Source organism: Vulpes vulpes, chromosome 1, assembly GCF_048418805.1.
Source record: "Vulpes vulpes isolate BD-2025 chromosome 1, VulVul3, whole genome shotgun sequence".
NCBI classification, from domain to species: Eukaryota; Metazoa; Chordata; class Mammalia; order Carnivora; family Canidae; genus Vulpes; species Vulpes vulpes.
This window is the reverse complement of record NC_132780.1, coordinates 66,439,070-66,458,374: the sequence shown is the minus strand read 5'-3', so window position 1 is coordinate 66,458,374 and position 19,305 is coordinate 66,439,070. Positions and strand designations below refer to the sequence as shown.

At 51.4% G+C, this 19,305-nt stretch overlaps 1 long non-coding RNA gene across 1 annotated transcript; it reads left to right on the top strand.

The window, feature by feature from the left end:
• Nucleotides 1–4,131: 4,131 nt before the first annotated feature.
• LOC140595646 (uncharacterized) lies at nt 4,132–7,268 on the top strand. Its single transcript, XR_011997416.1, has 2 exons — nt 4,132–4,527; nt 5,973–7,268. It is a non-coding gene; the product is annotated as an uncharacterized lncRNA (long non-coding RNA).
• The last annotated feature ends 12,037 nt before the right edge of the window (nt 7,269–19,305 follow it).

The window sequence follows — 19,305 nt, the reverse complement described above, 5'->3', positions numbered from 1 at the left end:
CTCACTTGGTGATGTCAGCGGGCAAGTCTTGGCTGTCAGAAGAGGATGGGTCTCCTCTCCTGGCTTCCACAGCCCGTGGTGGAAGGACGGGTTCCACGCCTGGTGTGTGGCCTCCGTGAAACTCTCCTCTCCTACACAGGAGTAGGACTGTGCCCGGCCCGAGCTCCATGCCACCGTGGGCCATCTGCGAGTGACACCCAGCTCCCTCTCTCCCCGGCACTGGGCAGAGTGGTGGCTGAGCTTGGAAATGCACGTCCGCTGCACGGTGTCAAATGCAGACGCTCAGACCACGCCACTGCTGGGGTCCTACAAAGAACGAAGTGGCTTTGGGTCTTGAGATGCTGCAATCAAGAAGCACTGAGGCTCCAGGTGAGCGGGCGGTAGGCATCCTGGCAGGTAGTCAGCAACGTAGGGCTCTGTGAGGATGAGGGACAAGACTCTCCAACTCCCCTGAACCTTGTATAAGGTGCTGCCCACAGGGCTGCCTAAAGGAATGATAGAAGGCAAATGGGACTTAGAACAGAGAAGTGGGACTGCCTCACTTTCCTGTTGGACACGACCTTCTAGGGTTTGTCTCTTGTCACTTGATGGGTACCGCTGCCACTACGGGCTACGCACCCACATCTAATTATCCTAATATTTGGTTGAGTTTCCCTGAAAGCTTCCTTTTCCCTTCATTCAGGATCTGATCCTGGGACCTTCTCCTAAAAAGCAGAAATCAGAATTATGGAGCAATCTCCAGAAAGAGCATTTCCTCATTGACCCAGAGCTCCAGGGAGCCCCTCTGTCTCCCCGAGGGTGGCTGCAGCCCTAGGAACGCTGATGGTCCCCAGGGGAGTGGGGCCATTCTCGTCAGGCACCGACCTCCGTCTCCATGGCAACGGGGGCAGCCTGGGCGTCTCCATGAGGAAGGACACCAGCCATTACCTTAGAAGCGCTTGTGAAGATTTTACGGGCAAGGAGGCCAGGCCTCTATATCCCGCTTCCACTGGGCTCCAGGAAGACAGTGCTGCGACCAAGCCCGAGCTGACCCGACACCGCACAACAGGTAAGACGGCAAGTCCAGGCGGTATCCCACGGGCTCAGGCCAAGAGTCTGGGAGCAAGGAGCCGCTGCTCCCTCGATGTCTCATCGATAGTGAAAAACAGGTGGTGTTACCTTCTGAGTCTCTGGGCAATATGCATAGAAACTAAGTCAGTCTCCGGGCCTCACTTCCTGTGGAAGATACCCAAGACCTGGCACCAGACTGCAGAGTCCCCAAGGGTCGAGGCACAGCCCTGGTGCCTGACAACTCCTCAGTCACGTGCAGTCACGTGAGGCCCCAGCTCCTGACCCCACAGGTCAGAAAACAGGAAAAGTCATCATTGGGCACCTGGAGTGTTTTCCCCGTTAGTGGGACCGTTTTGCACAAGCATCTCACGGATGCAGCTACGGACTGTTTGGCATCATCTAGGGACTTCATTGCTGCTGTCACCAGATGAGGACGTTTTTGCAAACCCGACTTTCATTGATCACTAAACCACCCACCAGACTTCCTGGGTCAATAGTGAATAAGAGTTTCAAAGGGGAAATCCCTTGCTATTGACTTTTGAAGGTATTTTGTTCGGCAGAGAGGAGACAGAGGGGGATGCCTCTTCGAGTGCTCTGTTTCCTGGCTCCCCACCCGACACTTCTTGATGTGTCTTGTTAGGTGGTAAATGGCTTGTCTGCTCCGAGTCAGGCTTGCTTCCCAGCCTCTGTTAGCGCCTTGTCTCATCCCAGCGCGCACTCTGGGGCCTCCCCACCGTGCACGGCAGTCTGCAACAGCAGAGGCCATCTGCGCCATCCAGGAATATATTTCAAGACCCAAAATAGACTGTCTGCCGTTTGCAGTGTCACGGTGTGCCCTCGAGACTGCCGTGTGCACTAAGCCGGGCCGTCATCTGAATGAAGTGTCAGATGGGAGCATCTTTATTTTCTTGCATTGGGTTTGCTGCCAAGGTCTCTAAAGGCCAAAGGTCAAGCTTAAAATACCACACGTACACTTGGTCTGAGATCATCTTAACAAAATTAATTCATATTCTTAGCCTTATAAAGACATGAATGCCAAACTATTCTAAATATAAGTCTCAGATACAGAGAGAGGACCTCATCCACAGATATGGACTGTCGTCCCCATGTCTGAGCTTGCGTGTTCTCTAGGATCTTACATCTTTGGGATGGCCTTCCAACATCAGGACAGCAAACTGTCTTAAATTGATAAAGCCTTTCCTGAAGCACTATCGCCCTAATCCTTGCTAGCAGTGAGAAACAAGGACCTCCAAGTCCACTTGCAGAAACCAGCAAGAATGACCCCCAGGAAGAGACACTAAATACAAACTACTCCGAGAAAGAACTGTGAGCCGTGGGGATTCGAGGAACTCAGACTTCCAGCACAGAGGAAGACGTCAGCCCAGTGAGGGCCCCTGGCACACTCCCTCCAACAGTGGATTGAGGGGATCCCACAGAAAGCCCTTGGAGAAGGACCACCATGACCCAGCTCCCCACCTCAAGAAACCCCCACAGAGAGTGACACAAAGCACAACTTACAAATCAGACAATCCAGCCAGGATCCTATAAAATGTCCCGGGGGTCGGGGTGTGGGGCAGAGAGAGAAGAAAGACAGGAGGAAAAACTCATAACAAACCATGAGAAATATGGGGGAATACAACCCAGTCCAGGAAAGAGAAGGTCTTCTTAAATAAAATAGAATCTGGGCACAAAAAACAGAAAGGAAAAGAAAAAGCCACATGTCTTCAGATTTGTCCCAAAGATGCTCAAAGGTAAAGACATGACTGGCACAGAGGAATGAGGGAAAGACCATGTGAGCTACGTCACCCGCCTGCCCGGGTCCTCGACACGTGGGCAGCAGAGTGGCTCCATCAGACACAGACCCCGGGGATAAGAGCGCTCAACGGCGCCCTTAAACATTGGCACCTTGTTCCCGTAGCCCCGTGAAGCCTGAATAAAAACCCAGAATGCACCTCTCTCCTCTGCTCTTTGATTTTCCTTAAAGATAATCATCCATTGCCTTTCATCCTTTCCTTTTTCTTTCTCAAGATAGGGGACCCCAAGCTGGAACCTGTAGCACCACCACCAAGAAGGTGATGGGGGCTGACCAGAAGGTTCCAGACTCACCAGGTCTGTGTGAAAGACTAGACAACATAAAGGGAGTTCCATTTTAGGAGACGTGAGAGACGGCTGGCAAATCCAGTCCTCCTTCTGCCTCAGTAGGCTCCCCACGGAGCACATGACCCATGATGCGCCTACCGTAGTGGGTCCTGAGAGGGAAGCTCTCTACCTGCACTCGGGCCCTACCCCTGCCCCCGGAAGTCACACGCTGAAGGTGGGGGCGCCCCATACACCTGCTTGGCAGGCCGACTTCATGGAGCAGAGTTTACCTGCAGTTCTGGAGCGCTCACCTGGGACGGCTAACTGAGGTGTGCACGTGCTTGTGGCTGTTGTTCTTTCGGTCCTAATGGTGTTGGATCCTTGGGTGAGAGCGATTTAGCCTTTTTATCCTGTACAGATGGAGATGTTAATGCCATGAACTACCCGACAAGAGATGCTTCTAGTGTTCTTGTCCTTTAGGAATTCACAAGGGTTTCAGGATCCTGGGGTCACAAACCAAGGTCAAAGACCAAATATTAGAACACCGGGAGACATACTACCACCAAAAATTCCACTAATTCAACTGATAGTCGATTGGCACAAAATTTCTCAGGAAACTGTGCTGAGGAGAACTACAACTCAACAGCAAGAGAGAGAAAGGCATTTCCAGACAGAGACTGAGAGCCAACCACTTGTCACCACCTCTAAAATGACCAGAGACCTTCATCCAGGGAGGAGAGAATTAGAACCAAAAGGGATAATGGGGTTTGGTAAGAATGATGAACAACGAGATGTGCACAAGCAGCGACTAATGTGGTCGTTGACAGTGAACATCAAGAAGCATAACAACGATATGGAACTAGACCAGCCACGAGGAGGAGGGGCTGCAGAGGCAGATGCACAAGTGCTCCCACGTTCGCCTTCTCCAGAAGGGGATGGATACTATTTCAGGTCTGGTTGGGTGGAGCAGCCTTGCTAAGACGCTTAGCGTAAGCGCGAAGAGCAGGTACGGAACCGTAACGTGAAAGGGTGACAAAGAAAACCCGACTGTTCCAAGAAAAGAAAACTAAATCTGAGCAGAAATACCAAAGCAGGATGGCCGTGCTAAGTCCTAACAGGTGAGGGAGGAGGAAAATACACGGAGCACGCCCACCCGTGACACTGGACCCCAGAGTCGGAATCTGTGTTCTCGACTCCGTGCATGGAGGAATCATCTGGAAACGGACTTGCAGGGCCTCGCCACAGGTCCACGGGCAGCAGATTGGATTTGCAAGCTGGGGAATTGGTGTCTGAGTTCTAATTTCAAGTGGTCCAAACAGCGCCTTGGGAAGCTGCCCAAAACACGGAAGAAGAGAGGACACCTCAGGTCTTGGTTGGCAGGATCTCCTCGTGCTCCAGGTATGTATGTAGAAGAGCGCGCTCCTCTCGCATTACTTCTCCCCTGCCCTCGGAGGGTGGGCCTGTGGGGAGCAGACGCCTCCCCGACGGGGCTACCATACCAGACGGAGCAAAGCCTTTGTTTCCTAGGAGCCCCTGGACACTGCCTGCCGTGCACCCTTCCATGGGGATGGGGGCTGTGGACCCACAGCTGCATGCACAGTGTCCAAGACATCATTAGGTGAAAGAGGGGGAACTGAGTCACCTGTATAACATGATCCGATTTTCATGAGAATTCACTTGTGGGCTCTGTTTCCAGTCAAGCACGGAGAAGGAGAAGCAAAACAAGAAGGTGGTTCTCCAGGCGCTGATTGTGGCTCTCAGAACAGACATGGGCCAGGCTGTGGATGTTACGGAAATTTGTATTTTCCCATCTTTTCACTCATTGTTTTTTTTTTTTGTTTTTTGTTTTTTGTTTTTTTTTTTTTGACTAGCCTGTATGTATGGTACAGAGAGGAAAAAAAGCCAAAAACTGAGGGTAGGGTTTTTTAATGTAAATTTATCTTTATATGAGTTTTTAAATTGCTGTGGTTCTTTTTAATAAGAAAGGATTTGCCCTGACACCTCAGGTGTTGGCTGGTGTGTTTAACCACCCAGAATCTTCAGGATTACCTCCACTACGACACAGCGAAACCGCGCCAAGTTCTTGCTTCCTGTTTTATTCTCTTTTTTTTTTTTTTTTTTTGGTCTTTCTTGGTGGGGAAGAGGGAGTGTAGGCCGTGAAAGTCACACTTGGCAAAGAATTCTCTTTGTGTTGGGAAGGAATTCGTTTTGAATGTACACTACAGGGTATTTTTATTCATATAATAGCACTCAGAAATCCAAAACTGATTGGATTATTCATAGTATTTATGTACAAGTTGTTTTGACCATGACAGCGAAAACGAGTGAGATCATTTAACTTCTCCGCACCTGCCGCAGTCCTACGGGACATCCACCGTGGCCCCTGGGGAGGTGTGTGTAATGAGTGAACAACAGGGGACGGCCCCATGGTCATAAGCAGTCGGTACAAGGGTTGGTGTGCTCGGGCGGCCGTCCTGCAGTCCCAGACGCCGTCTGCTGACGGACAGGCCTCTGCTCTGGGCCTTTGCTGTAGAAATGCCCTGTCTTCTTTTCTCTCTGTCTGTCTCTGTCTCTGTCCCTCTCTCTTTTCACATTTAGGATTAATAGCCATTAATTTCTAGCAGGCTCAGGCACTGGGCCCCACGGAGCCTCTGATGCCCGCGGCCTCTCTACAGGATCCCTGATCGGGGCCCTCCCGGGCCTCTGCCCTGCGCCAGAGGAGGAAGAGACGCTGCCCTGCATGGCGCACTGGCATGGCCCAAGCACATCGCAGTTACCACCGAAATCCATGCCTACTGTGCTACCTTCAGATAATGACTATTTTCCCCTTTTCCACATTACAGATTTGAGACTGGGAAGCTTCCCAAGGCCCCAGGGCCAGTCTGCACTGGGCTGAGACGGGAACCGAGGCTGGGTCTGTTTCTGGAGACTGGCTGCGTCTGGGACGGGGCTACGAGCGGTGAGCGGTGTGCAGGGGACCCCTTAAAACACACCTCCTGCGGGACACTCCCCGACCGCCTGGCCAGATGCTCCCTGGAGTTGATGTAAGACGTGCTGGGACGTGCCAGGCGGCAGCCAAGAAGGACGTGAGTGGTGGGAGCCGCCGCCTGGGAGCCAGGGAATGAGTCCAAGAGAGCCAGTGCGGATGAGTGGGAAGTTGGGGTAGGTGACAAAGGACACAGGATTCCAGGGACTTGCCCAGGACCATCCTCCGGAAGTGCCACGCAGCAGCGTCCCGCAGTGTGGACGGAGTCACCTTCCTGTCTCCACCACCAGCAGCACCCGTTACTGGGATGCTCTGCTTCCCCTGTGAGGGCCGCCGGCAGGTGCGGGGGAAGCCCGGGCCCTGAGCACCTGAGGTCACCGGGCCCTGCGTCACTGGCAGGTGGCACGTCCCCTCCAGGACGGGGGCAGGGCGCTACTGCACCCCGCTTCCTGTGCCGGGGCAGGTGGCCTGGGGCCGGCAGCCCCCTGGGGCCCTGCTCTGCAGGATGCACACATGCACAAGCAGCCTGGAGGCCTTGGGGGAGACGGCAGGAGACCCCCCACCCGGGGCGCCAGCTGGATTCCCAGGGCCTGCTTCCTGAAGTGCTGCTCTTTGGCCTCCCTGGAGCCTACTCTCAGGTCCCCACGCTGGGACCACGGAGGGGGTGGGAGCGATCTGCCCCCCACAATCACGGCCAGCTTCTCCCCTGCTGACACGGCTGAGATTTCATTCCCTTTCCGTCCTGTCTCATCATAACTTCGCCCTCCTGGGCTTCCTTCCCAGGCCAGGAGGTAGGCCGGGCAGCCGGGGCAGGGGTCTCTGCCTTGCTGTGCATCACGAACCCCCAGGGGCTTCGGGGAGCCGGGACTCTGGGCCTCACCCTGGGCTTTGGATTCGGAACCACCTCGAAGGCCCTGGGTGCCGGCAGGTGCCTCTCCTGGGGACGGTGTGGGTGCGGCGGGGGCGGGACAGCCCGGCTGGGCGCAGAGGAGGATTAGCTGGCCTCAGCGTCTGACAACAGGGCAGAGCAGCCCTGGAGAAAGAGCGGAACCCAGTTAAACCACTGATTCACGGCATCCACGTCCACGCCCACCCTGCACTTCCCGTTTCCTGGTGTGTGAGGTAATACATTTCCTTTTTTCTTTTAAAGCCAGTTTGAGTCAGAGTTTCTGTTTCTTGTAGCTGAAAGCACCACCTATTTCCTTTCATGGCTAAAATCCACTTACCCAACCTCCTGGAACCGTAAAATCAAGTACACAAGAGCCAGGTGGGGCCTTGGGGGTCAACCGCTCGACCTTGCCCTGACCCTCACTGCGGCGGGAGCCCAGACGAGGGGCTCATCTCCTGGCTCTGCGTCACCTGTGGACAAAAAACCAAAGGACTCTGCTTAGACTGCAGTGTCTCTGTTTGAAATGTCTTTCCTGGGATCCCTGGGTGGCGCAGCGGTTTGGCGCCTGCCTTTGGCCCAGGGCGCGATCCTGGAGACCCGGGATCGAATCCCACGTCGGGCTCCCGGTGCATGGAGCCTGCTTCTCGCTCTGCCTGTGTCTCTGCCTCTCTCTCTCTCTCTCTCTGACTGTCATAAATAAAAAAAAATAATAAAAATAAATAAAATAAATAAATAAAACCTACAAAAAAAATGAAATGTCTTTCCTAAGAACTATTAGCACATCAAAATGATATTTCTTAGGCCTATGAAAATATCCCATGTATGATCTTATCTCCATGGAGTTGAGATGAGGGTTTGGGAACAGCAGCAGGTGCATCACACCTCATCTTATCAAACCCCCCGGGTGGGGTAAGGAAACAGTCTAAGTGCTGCAAGTTCTCCAAAGAAAAAAAAAATTGTGTGCCAGGAAAGGCAAGGTGAGCTCATCCTAGGGTCTGCACACAGCACTGAACGCCCAGGTACAACCAGGCAGCCTGGAGGGGGTTTCACTCGAAGGAGGGAAGCTGGGATCCTACAACCTCAAAGCCAGTCAGAGGTGATTCCTGTGTAAAGACGGGCTTGTATAAGTCTTAGTCTCGCCCTTTGGATTCTTTCTAAAAATTATGTTCTTGTACCTACAATTCTTTTTTTTTTTTTTTAAGAATTTAGTTAAAAGCGACAGAAATCATGTCGAAGCTGCATGTGGTCCTAGGACACCCCCCAGCATGGCCAAAGTCGGTGGCTAAGGGCGCGGGTCACCTGCCCAGAGTGGGGGCGGGGCCAGGATGAGGCAGGCTTGGCATGTGTGGCTCCTGACCCATGAGAACCCACCACCCACCGTTCAGAAAAGTATGGGCTCCGCGCGTGCGTGGTCGGTGGAAGGAAGAGTGTGTGTGTGGCCCCTGCTCCGGCCACCCCGGCCCTCCCTCCCTCCACACCCCACTGCCCTGGCCTCCGGCTGCCACATGCTGAGCCCCTATATTGTGCTCCCACCACGTCACGCGAACACAGACTCACCCCCACTCCTTCACGTTCCCACAGCAGGTGGACCACCTCGTCCCCGGGGACGCTGGCTGGTGGTCTCAGCCCACCCGCCACCCTGATCACTGGCTGGCTGCACCCCACCAGGCAGCGGCTCACCATAGACCTGAGACCTGGACAAAATGCAATGAACACTCGTGACACCAAGATACAAAGGAGGAAACAAAAATGAACTTCTGGGTGTGAGATCAGGCCTGGGTGCGGCGTCTTCACATCACTGCTCTGTAGCCCTGGCAGTATGTTTGAGCAAAACTTTGTTTTCTTTACTTTAGTTGGTGACCTTTACATAAAATGCATGTTATGAAATGAAATAAAAAGGTGAGGGGCACCTGAGTGACTCAGTGGTTGAGCGTCCACCTTCAATTCGGGTCATGATCCCAGGGTCCTGGAATCGAGTCCCACGTCGGGCTCCCTGCATATGGATCCTGCTCCTCCCTCTCCCTGTGTTTCTGCCTCTCTCTGTCTCTGTGTGTCTCTCATGAATAAATAAATAAAATCTTGAAAAAAGAAAGTGAGTCAAATCAAAGAAAAAGGAAAGAAACAAACACCCTGGTGAGATAACAGGAGAATGAAGAGTCACACACTAGAGCAATCTGAGCAACTTTCTACTCTGTTCCCCAGGTTGGGCCAAAATTGTCCTCTGGAGCTTTCCAGGTCCCAAAGCAAGAGAGATCACAATGTTGCTCCAGAGGATGATTGTTAATTATCAGATTTTCGCTTTCAATTTTGCTCTAAATACACTTACAAAAACTGTCTAGAGCATAGAGGTGTTCGTGACAGTTTTCTCTGCACAGCGAGTGGGCTTTTGGGTGGTTTTTTTTTTTCCTCTTTGCACATTTTTATACCTTCCAGATACTCTAGCAATGAGCGTACTCGTCAGACGGTATTGTTTTCAGATTGCTTATCTATTGTCACAGCGACAACCGCAAGAGGCAACCACAAACCCTCAGCAGCAAGACACAAGGATGTGCTTTGCTCATGGATCTGGGCATTGTCTGGGCAGTTCTGGGGTGTGGACCGGGGGGAACGTTCATGATTCGGGGTCAGCCGGGAGGGCAGGGTGGCCTCCCTGAGCACCGCCCCCCAGCCAAAACAAGTGGCAGGCGTGGCTCAGCATGTGGGGTCTCAGGCTCCAGCAGGTGTGCCCCGTGCGGGTACAGGGCTCTACGGGGATGGGCAAGGGTGAGAGAATGTTCAGGCCCAGGCCGCCCACACCCCACGGCCACAGCAAGTCAGAGGCCCCCTCGGATCCAAGGCCTGGAGAAGGAGCTCCCTGTCGATAGGTGTGCTGAGGGTGGGTGTGGTGGGGGGGGCACCGGGCCTGTAGATGCCCGTGAGCCCCTCGCCACACCAGCAGGGCACACCAGCAGGGCACAGCAGGGCTCAGCATCAGAACGGCCCAACTCAAACATGACCAAAACCTTAAAACATCTGGGCCGTCACCAATGATGCATTGGGGAACACAGGCTCAAGAATCCCCCTTCCTCCAGGGAGCACACCAGGGGAGCACACCAGGGGAGCACACTAGGGGAGCACACCAGGCTGCCGGCCACCCGGAGCACCACATCCTGCCCAGGTAGCCCCTCTCCCAGCTAACGGCGTGGAGAGCACAGGCTGGACTTCACTTTGACGTTTCTTTCCTTCCAGGATAACGATGTCTTCACCTTCTCCTGGGCCGTCCTTTTGTGGCTCCAGGAACAGACCAGGCAATAGGGCACTTGGCTTGTGCACAGCGATCTAGAAAAGCCTTTGCTTTTCCTGCTGCCCTGCAGGGTCAGGAAGTGGAGGGCAGGGTTTTTGCCTGATGTCCAAACTGCCCTGGGTCTGTCTTGACTTTCATGTTAAGACTTGAGGAAAGAAAGACAAAAGGAGGAAGGAATTAGGAAGGAAAGCAGGTCTTGGAGAAGCTAAGAAATTTGGCCAAAAGTCTGGGAGCTGGGACAGCAACCAGGTCATCCTGACCCCAAAGCCAGGGCCCTTTGCATCAGTGAGAGAAGTAAGGGAGAGGGTGGGGCGATTAGCTTTGGTCACTCTGATGTTGTAGGCCCTGACCTGGAAAAAACTGTGCAAACACCATGAGGTAGGCCCCCAGAACTTCCCGCGGCTCGGAGAGTGTCGCTCTGTGTTCAGCACTGCAGGGGCATCACCGGGGGCAGGATATTGTGCAGCCCTGGTTATAAAAGCCTGGGAGCTCACAGAGAACCTAAACCAGGCATCTATGAAAAGTCCAGTCACCTAAAAGCGAAACAGATAGCAGGTGCCAGGCAAGTGGTACAGATGTGGTGACAATATCGGCTCATTAAAAATTGGGGCACCAGGCCTCACCAAGAGCCCTTTCTCTGCTGTGAGGTTTATTAATATGAAACCTCGTTCAAAGACATACACACGGCTTGCTTGTTTTACACACTGGGGACTGGCCTTCCTCCAGGATAGTGAGGTATGAGATGGAGGGCCCTAGTAGGAGGGCACGGGGAGGAGACCCAGGACTCGCAGGAGTACAACGGGGCATGGATAGCGTGGAGGCCGGGGATGGGGACCAGGAGACACGACCGTGTCCCATTCTGCCCCATATTCCAAGTGGCCAGTAGGGCCTCGGGCGCCTAGAAACCACCTTATGTGTTTCTCAAGGAAACGAAGTAGCCGTGTGGGGAGAGGCAGAGCATGGCACAGTCCTGGGACCGGGAAACACAAGGACATAGGAGCAGGCTTCAAACCCACTGGGTCTATACAGCAGGACCATCCCTTTGTCCATTTGTTCTGAAAGCATGCTCTTGGGACAAAGTCTTGAAATATCCTAACAGGCTAGCCCAGAACTAACTAATGACTACTTTTTTATACAAAAAAAAAAAAGAAGAAAATTCTTTTTTTTTAAGATTTAATTTATTTCTTTAGAGAGAGATAAAGACAGAGAGAGAAATCTTGGGTAGGAGTAGAGGGAAAGGAAGCAAGAATCCTAACAGGACTTGCTCAGGGCTCCACACTGAGCTTGGAGCTTGACCCAGGCTCCATCCCATGACCCCAAGATCATGACCTGAGCTGAAATCAAGAATTGGATGCTTAACTGACTGAGCCACCCAATGCCCCACCACAAACTTTATTTTATTTTTTTAAAAGATTGTATTTAATTATTCATGAGAGAAACAGAGAGAGAGAGAGAGAGGCAGAGACACAGGCAGAGAGAGAAGCAGGCTCCGTGCAGGGAGCCTGACATGGGACTCGATCCTCGGTCTCCAGGATCACACCCTGGGCTGAAGGCGGCACTAAACCACTGAGCCACCCTGGCTGCCCAATAAACTTTATTTTAAAAAAGAATGTCTGGGATCCCTGGGTGGCGCAGCGGTTTAGCGCCTGCCTTTGGCCCAGGGCGCGATTCTGGAGACCCAGGATCGAATCCCACGTCGGGCATCCGGTGCATGGAGCCTGCTTCTCCCTCTGCCTGTGTCTCTGCCTCTCTCTCTGTGACTATCATGAATAAATAAAAAAAAAAATTTTTAATAAAAAAAAAAATAAAATAAAAAAGAATGTCCTTTGGATTAAAGGAAAGAAAAACTCTGAACCAGCCCATGGGTTATGCTACTATTTGGCTGGGAAGCCACCAGAACTGAGCAGGACGGCCATTTCCTGAGCATGTGGGAAGGGCATTCTCAGGAAACATAGAGGTCAGGAGGCTGTTCCCAGAGAACAGGTGGGTGGAGAGGCCATTCCTGAGGGGACAGGTAGGTAGGAAGACCATTCCTGAGGGGACAGGTGGGTTAGGAGGCCATTCTTGAAGGAACAGGTGGATAGAAAAGCCATTCTGGGGGAACAGGTGGGTCAGGAGCCCATTCCTGAGGGGGCAGGTGGGTGGAAAGGCCATTCCCAGGGAACGGGTAGCCCAGAGCAAACCTGCCCAGCCTGCTGTCCTGGCAGCATCAAGTGAGGGCTGAGGTTTTGAGTGTCCCTGTCAGCTTTCTGCTGGTGAGGCTTATGCTCAGCAGTCCTGGCCTCCTTGTGTTCCAGTCCATTCTCTGTCCAGCCAGAACGATGGAAATGTGCACTGGAGATTCCTCCCAATACAAGGTGTTCACACGCCAATGAGCTAGAACCACTGAAAGGGGCCACACTCCCAAGCTGATACACTAGCACCCCCAAGTGCCTCCCCCGCTGCTGCCCCAGGACCTTTGCACCCAAGTGCTTTTAAGCTTGGGCTTTCCTCACAACCTCCACCACCTTCTTGCACCGCACTTGAGGCGCGCAGCCAGCTGCCATGGAAGATGAGGAGGCTTTCTCTCCACATTTTGAGAAAAAGCTGTTAAAGGCCCATGTCAGGTCATAAAGTGCTCACCACTCAGAACTTACATAAAACCCAGGGGGAAAGGTAGGATTCTAGAGAGTTGGTTGTAAATTTCAGTATGATGACAGGTTTCCGGGGACTTGGGTGTTGTTCTGAACCCCTGTAATTGTCAGCGTGACGGCATGATTGCATGCTGGAAAAATCCACGTGTCCCAACTCAAACAGAAAAGTCAGCCTTCAACGCGCCAACTGCGTGACGTGCGCTGAGTCACGATCATTGAAATTTCCCAACAAAAGAGGGAATATTAAGTCTATTCAGTACATTTCGAAATTAAATCTTTTCAGTGCAAACTGTTGCAAGTGGGATGCCCCCCTTGGGCTGCCCAACATGGTCCTTGCACACAAGTTCAGGAAAAGGCAAGGAAGGGAAGAGTAGCTGACATTATGGGACAATCAGCTGAGAAGGTCATGGTTACTCATTGCAGGCGAGGGTGGCCGTGGCACAGGACAGACGGGAGTTCATGGAGAGGGAGGCCACCTGCTTGGGGCCACCAGCCCTCCTCACCACGCAGGCTCCCAGCTGACACACATAGGTGGGTGCTCTCCCCTCCCTTGGGGGGTTGAGGGTGCAGACGCTTCTCTTGTAACTCACTATGCAAGGACCTCCCTACTTCTGCCTATTTTCCCTCCTGGGTCACCCCTTGGTGCATGCAGGGGCTCTGAGGCCACATGTGGCCTCAGCCACTGCTATCAGGGGAGATCAGAGGCTCAAGTCACAAAGCTGTCACATCAATGGGAGACCTTAGGTTGGAACCCAGGCTTCTTTCTGTAAATCTGGAGCTTCTTTCCGTCATGATTTACCACCTGCATTTGTATTCGTGAGTTCATTCGGTGCCTACTGTCTACTACATACCAGGCACAGTGGTGAACAAAATAGAAGAACCCCCACCCACGGGGTCTACACTCTCGGGAGAGCAGACAAGGATTGCAACACAAGCACAAGGTCTCCGGTGCAGATGTGGCTCAGTCGGTAAAGCTGGAGGCCATGGGGGGCTCAGGAGGGCTGCAGTTTGAGGAGTCACTTGACTACTTTGGGGTGAATTCAGAGGAAAGTGTTCCATAGCTAGTTTAGATCCTATGTTCCTGTTGGAAAAGGTGAATCCAGAAACCCCCTCCATCGCCACCTTGAATCCAAACCTCTGAGAGCTGCTAATTTTTTTTTTTTAAGATTTTATTTATTTATTCACGAGAGATACAAAGAGGGGGAGGCAGACATTCCAGTGGCTGGAATCAGGCAAAAAAGGTAGAAGAAGTATCAGGTCCAGATCACTTGGATTTTGAAAGTGAGGTCAACAGAATTTACCGACAGGCTGGATATGAGTGGAGGGAAAGGGGGACCAGGCAGGTGTCCACCTGGGTGGCCGGTGGTGGTGCACAGGCCTGGGGGTGGAAGACCAGGGGCTGGAGTAAGCCAAGGATGCCTTAACGGAACTGGGAAGCCACCCCAGGGGAGATGCGGGGACATGGGAGGCCCCCCAGGCTAGAGTAGATCTGCCTCTGGAGGGGTTGAGGCCACACCAGGGAGGAGCATCCAGATGGGCAGCCACGTGGGGAAGGCTAGGGGGATCACCTAGGGTTCCAGGTGCCCCAAAGAGGAAGCCTAGGAGTTGACATTACAGAAATGATCTTAAATTTTAAATTATGTAGTTACATCAAGGGGCTTCCTCCAAGTAAACCAGGCCCCAGAAGCCTCAGCTTGTGCAGAGATGGTTGTGAGAGAGCTGCACACATGAAGGGAGGGAGGGAGGAATGGAAGGAAGCAGGGGATGAGGAGGGAATGGAGGGAGGGTTGGAGGAAGGAGGGATGAGGAAGGGATGAAGGGAGGGGTGGAGGAGGAAAGGATGGAGGGCAGGGTGGAGGGAAGAGGGATGAGGAAGGGACCAAGGAAGGTATAGAGGGAGGGGGAAGGGAGGGGGAAGGGAAGAGGGAGGGATGGCGACTATTTCACATCCAGCTATAAAGAAAAAAGAGGGATGCCTGGGTGGTTCAGCAGTTGAGCATCTGCCTTCAGCCCAGGGCGTGGTCCTGGAGAGCTGGGATCGAGTCCCACATCAGGCTCCCTGCATGGAGCCTGCTTCTGCCTCTGCCTGTGTCTCTGCCTCTCTCTCTCTCTCTGTGTCTCTCATGAATAAATAAAAGAAAAAAATTAAATAAATAAAATCTTTAAATAAAAGAAAAGAAAAAGAAGCAGGGAGAAGGAAATGGTATGAGAAATCAGAGGACATATTCTTAAAACATATTTCAAGAAATAGGAAAAAAAAGTTATAATAATCAGTCATTTGAAATGTAGCTTAAAATAAAGAGTAAGAAATCACGGAGAATTCAAGGATGAAAAGAGACAACAGAATAAAACGCAAAGTTGCAGAGACGTGGAAACAGATGGAGGCCAACAATCCATCCCGGGGGAAGGGAGGCCGGAGCCCGAAGCCACGGCGAACTGGGTGAACGCGGCCGAGCCCCGGCTACGCAGGCAGCAGGTCCCGGCCGGTGTGAGACGCTCGTGCCTGAGAACTAGCACGTGAGCAACACCAAGAAAGAGTGTTCAGTTGAACATGAGAAAATGTCATGTTTGCACATTTAGAAGTGATCAAAACTGGCAATTTCATGTGGTTCTACTTAACTAGATACGGAGAGGAGCCAGACAGACCCAAGAATGAATAGACAAGAAATACGTATGCGGGGTTGACACGGTCTTCCTGAAGTGAAGAGGAAACCGAGTCTGCAGATTAAAAGGACACTGTCTCTTGTTCTGGGAAACCCCGGTCACAGCGCTGGTCACGGAGACCCACCACAGGGACATCACGGTTTCCAGGACCAACGGTGCCTCGTCTGTGTCCAGGCAGGAGGGCGGATGTCTGTGCCCTCCCAGCAGCACTAGGCACCAGAAGGTTCTGGAATAGTCCCCTTGGGTCAGGCTACCTCAGAATCACACAGCCTTTCAACCATGGAAGAATTTGGCCAGCAGAGCACGGATGAGCCGTCTCGAAGGAAATATTTGACATCAAAAATTTAGCCATCCAAATCGAATCACAAGTGTTTTCAAAGTTAAGAGTGAGAAAGTTGAAATAAAGAGTTGGTGAACCTCCTTGAACACAGAAAGGCCCGGAACTGAGTGTTGGGGCCATGGCGGGGGCAGAACAAAGCACAGACGGCACATCACACAAGTCTGCAAACCTGGAGTCACCCACAGAAGCTGGGGGTGGCGGCAGACGTGCAGAAGTGCAAAGGCACATCATTAGCCTGTTAATATTTCTATTTTAAGAAAGAAACTTGGGACGCCTGGGTGGCTCAGTGGTTGAGCGTCTGCCTTCGGCCCAGGGTGTGATCCTGGGGTCCCGGGATCAAGTCCCACATGGGGCTCCCTGCATGGAGCCTGCTTCTCCCTCTGCCTCTGTCTCTGCCTCTCTCTGTGTGTCTCTCATAAATAAATAAAATCTTTTTTAAATATTTTGTTTATTTATTCATGATAGACAGAGAGAGAGAGAGAGGCAGAGACACAGGCAGAGAGAGAAGCAGGCTCCATGCCGGAGCCCGACGCAAGACTGGATCCCCAGTCTCTAGGATCGCGCCCTGGCCCGAAGGCAGGCGCCAAACCGCTGAGCCACCCAGGGATCCCCAATAAAATCTTTTTTTAAAAAATAAAAAAATAAAAATAAATAAAAAAGAACCTTGACCTTAACCGCAAAGTTTTAGCTCCATTCTTTTGATCTTTTAGGTTTTTAGGAACTAATAATACCACCTATTTAAAAAAGAACACGTCAACATGTATTTTGTTTCTTTTAATTTTCTTTGGTTAATTACAAGTAATACAGAGTATTAAGTGACATATCTTAAAAGTCATTGATCGTATTTCTGTAGAGTGATTTCTACCTACTGTCCTACAAGAACAGCTGCCTTGAGAAATCTCTGAAGTGTCGAGCAAACGAGCAGTAGTCAGTATGAGGCAATGAGATTTGGGAAGAACTTTCACTTTTTCATACTTACCTCATAAACACAGTAGATATTCTAGAAAGAGTTGACCAGGGTGTGTTAATGGCATGGCCCTGGCCTGACCACCTTGCTCTGCCAGGCTTCTTCTCCGGCAGATACCATTTTGCTCATCCTGGTGTTGGCCGGTGGGGGCCACGGTTCTCCCTGCCGCACCTGTGTTTAAACACACAGCCTTGTCATCTCCACCCAATTAAAATCATCTCAGAAGATACGTTGTAGTCAAAAATATCCTTCTGTTAAGCAAAAGACGGTCATTACCCTGGTGGGATAGTCATCAGTAAAGAGGTAGACTGTCTAAATTATAGTGTTTTGAACAAAACAAAGCAAAACCAAAAAAAGGACTCCAGTAGCGTAATCACAATTTGCCCATAGCAGGCCGTCCCCCACCCGGGCCCCCTACTTCCCTCTGCCTTCACCCAGGTGACAGGCAAAGGCCAGCCTCTTCACGGCATTGCAGGGGTGGCACTGTTTCATGCAGGTGACGCTGGCTGTTGGTACAGTGCACTGTCCCAGAGTTCTGTGGGGTCCCGGTTCATGCATCGCTGCGTGCCAGGGCAAACGAGCCAGTGTGGCTGGCAGGTAGCCAGACAGTGTGGAGACACAGGCCATGGCGTGTGAGTACCAAGCACAGCCATGGCTCCAGCTTCTCCTGTGGGGCGATCCAAGTGGAATCCACAAGGACGGTGGGCATGGGGTGGCAGCAGAGAAAGGGGAGACCCTGCAGAGGGGACAAGCAGGGGAGAGGCTCCGTATCTCACACAAGCCAAGAGCTCACCCCCATACCCATTACCATGACTCTAAGAGCCATTCTCAACTTCCCTGGAATCACACAACTTGTGTAGGTTGGGAGCAGAGAGGTGCCTTGTGTGACATGGTGCCCAGCCCTGAGTAGGGTTCTGAGCTGTAAGAAGCTGGCGGGTGGGGCTTCCAGGAAAGCCATCCAAGGAAGGCTGACTCAGCGGGATGGAATGTAGACTTGGTGGCCCAACTGCAACTGCCATTTTGCAACCATGAGGAAATTTGCAGCAGACCAAAAAAGCCTGGGTCCCGACTAACAGGGGAAGGGAGGTGTAACAAACCAACTCCAGACAGCCTACCTCCAGACTTATTTTAAGTAATTCATGTATTTCACTTTATATATTTTATGTGAAAGAAAAATGTTTGTCTCTGTTACGTGGGTTTTCTGCTACATGCATCTGAATCTCATCCTAAGTGATAACAGCTAAAATGCTCTATTAAAAAGTTAGCTGCCTTTTACAGTCAACTCACGTTTGACAAGGGACCCGAGAATACTCAATGGGGAGAAGACAGTCTTTTCAGTAAATGGTGCTGGGATGTTTGTGTATTCACATGTCAAAGAACGAAACAGGACATATATCTTACCCCACTCACAAAAAAACTTAAAGTGGATTCAAGACTGGAAACCCTAAAACTCCTGAAGGAAAACAGGAATAAAGCTCCTTGGTAAGTGTTGGCGGTGATGTCTGGATGTGATACCTACAGCACCAGCAACAGAATCAAAACTGAATGAGCAGGACTGGGCTGAACAAACAAGCTTCTGCACAGCTAAGGAAACCATCGACTAAGTAAAGAGACAACCTATGGACGGGAAGAGGTATTTGCAAACCACGCATCTGAAAAGGGATTAATATCCAAAATACAGAGAGCACATACAACTCAATAGAAAAAAAAAAAAAAAACCCAATTACAAAATGGGCAAAGGACTGAGATAGACATTTCTCCAAAGAAGACATCCAGATGGCCAATGGACACATGAAAAGACACTCAACATAACTGATCATTGGGGAAATGCAAATCAAAACCACAATGAGTTACCACCTCAAACCAGTTGGAATGGCTAAAATTAACAACACAGGAAACAACAAATGTTGGCGAGGATGTGGAGAAAGGAAAAACCTCTTACACTGTTGGTGGGAATGCAAACTGGTGCGGCCACCCTGGAGAACAGTATGGAGTTTCCTCAAAAAGTTAAAAATAGAGCTACCCTATGACCCAGCAATTGAGATACTGGGTATTTATTTACCCAAAGGAAATGAAAACACTAATTAGAAAAAATATCTGTACCCCTATGTTCACTGCAGCATTATTCACAGTAGCCAAGACATGGAAACAACCTAAGTGTCCGTAGATGGATGCACAGATAAGGGGGTGGGGGGTGTTCAGTGAAACAGTGCTCAGCTGTGAAGAGACAAAGAAATCTTCCCACTGGTGACAGCCTGGATGGGCCTGGAGGGCACGATGCCAAGCAGAGTGAGTCAGATTGAGAAAGACAAATATTATGTCATCTCACCTCGTTGCAAGGGAATTTTTTTCCTTTTTTTTTTTCCCCCATTTTTTTGTTTGTACTGCATCTGTAGGAGGAGGTGGGTATTAGC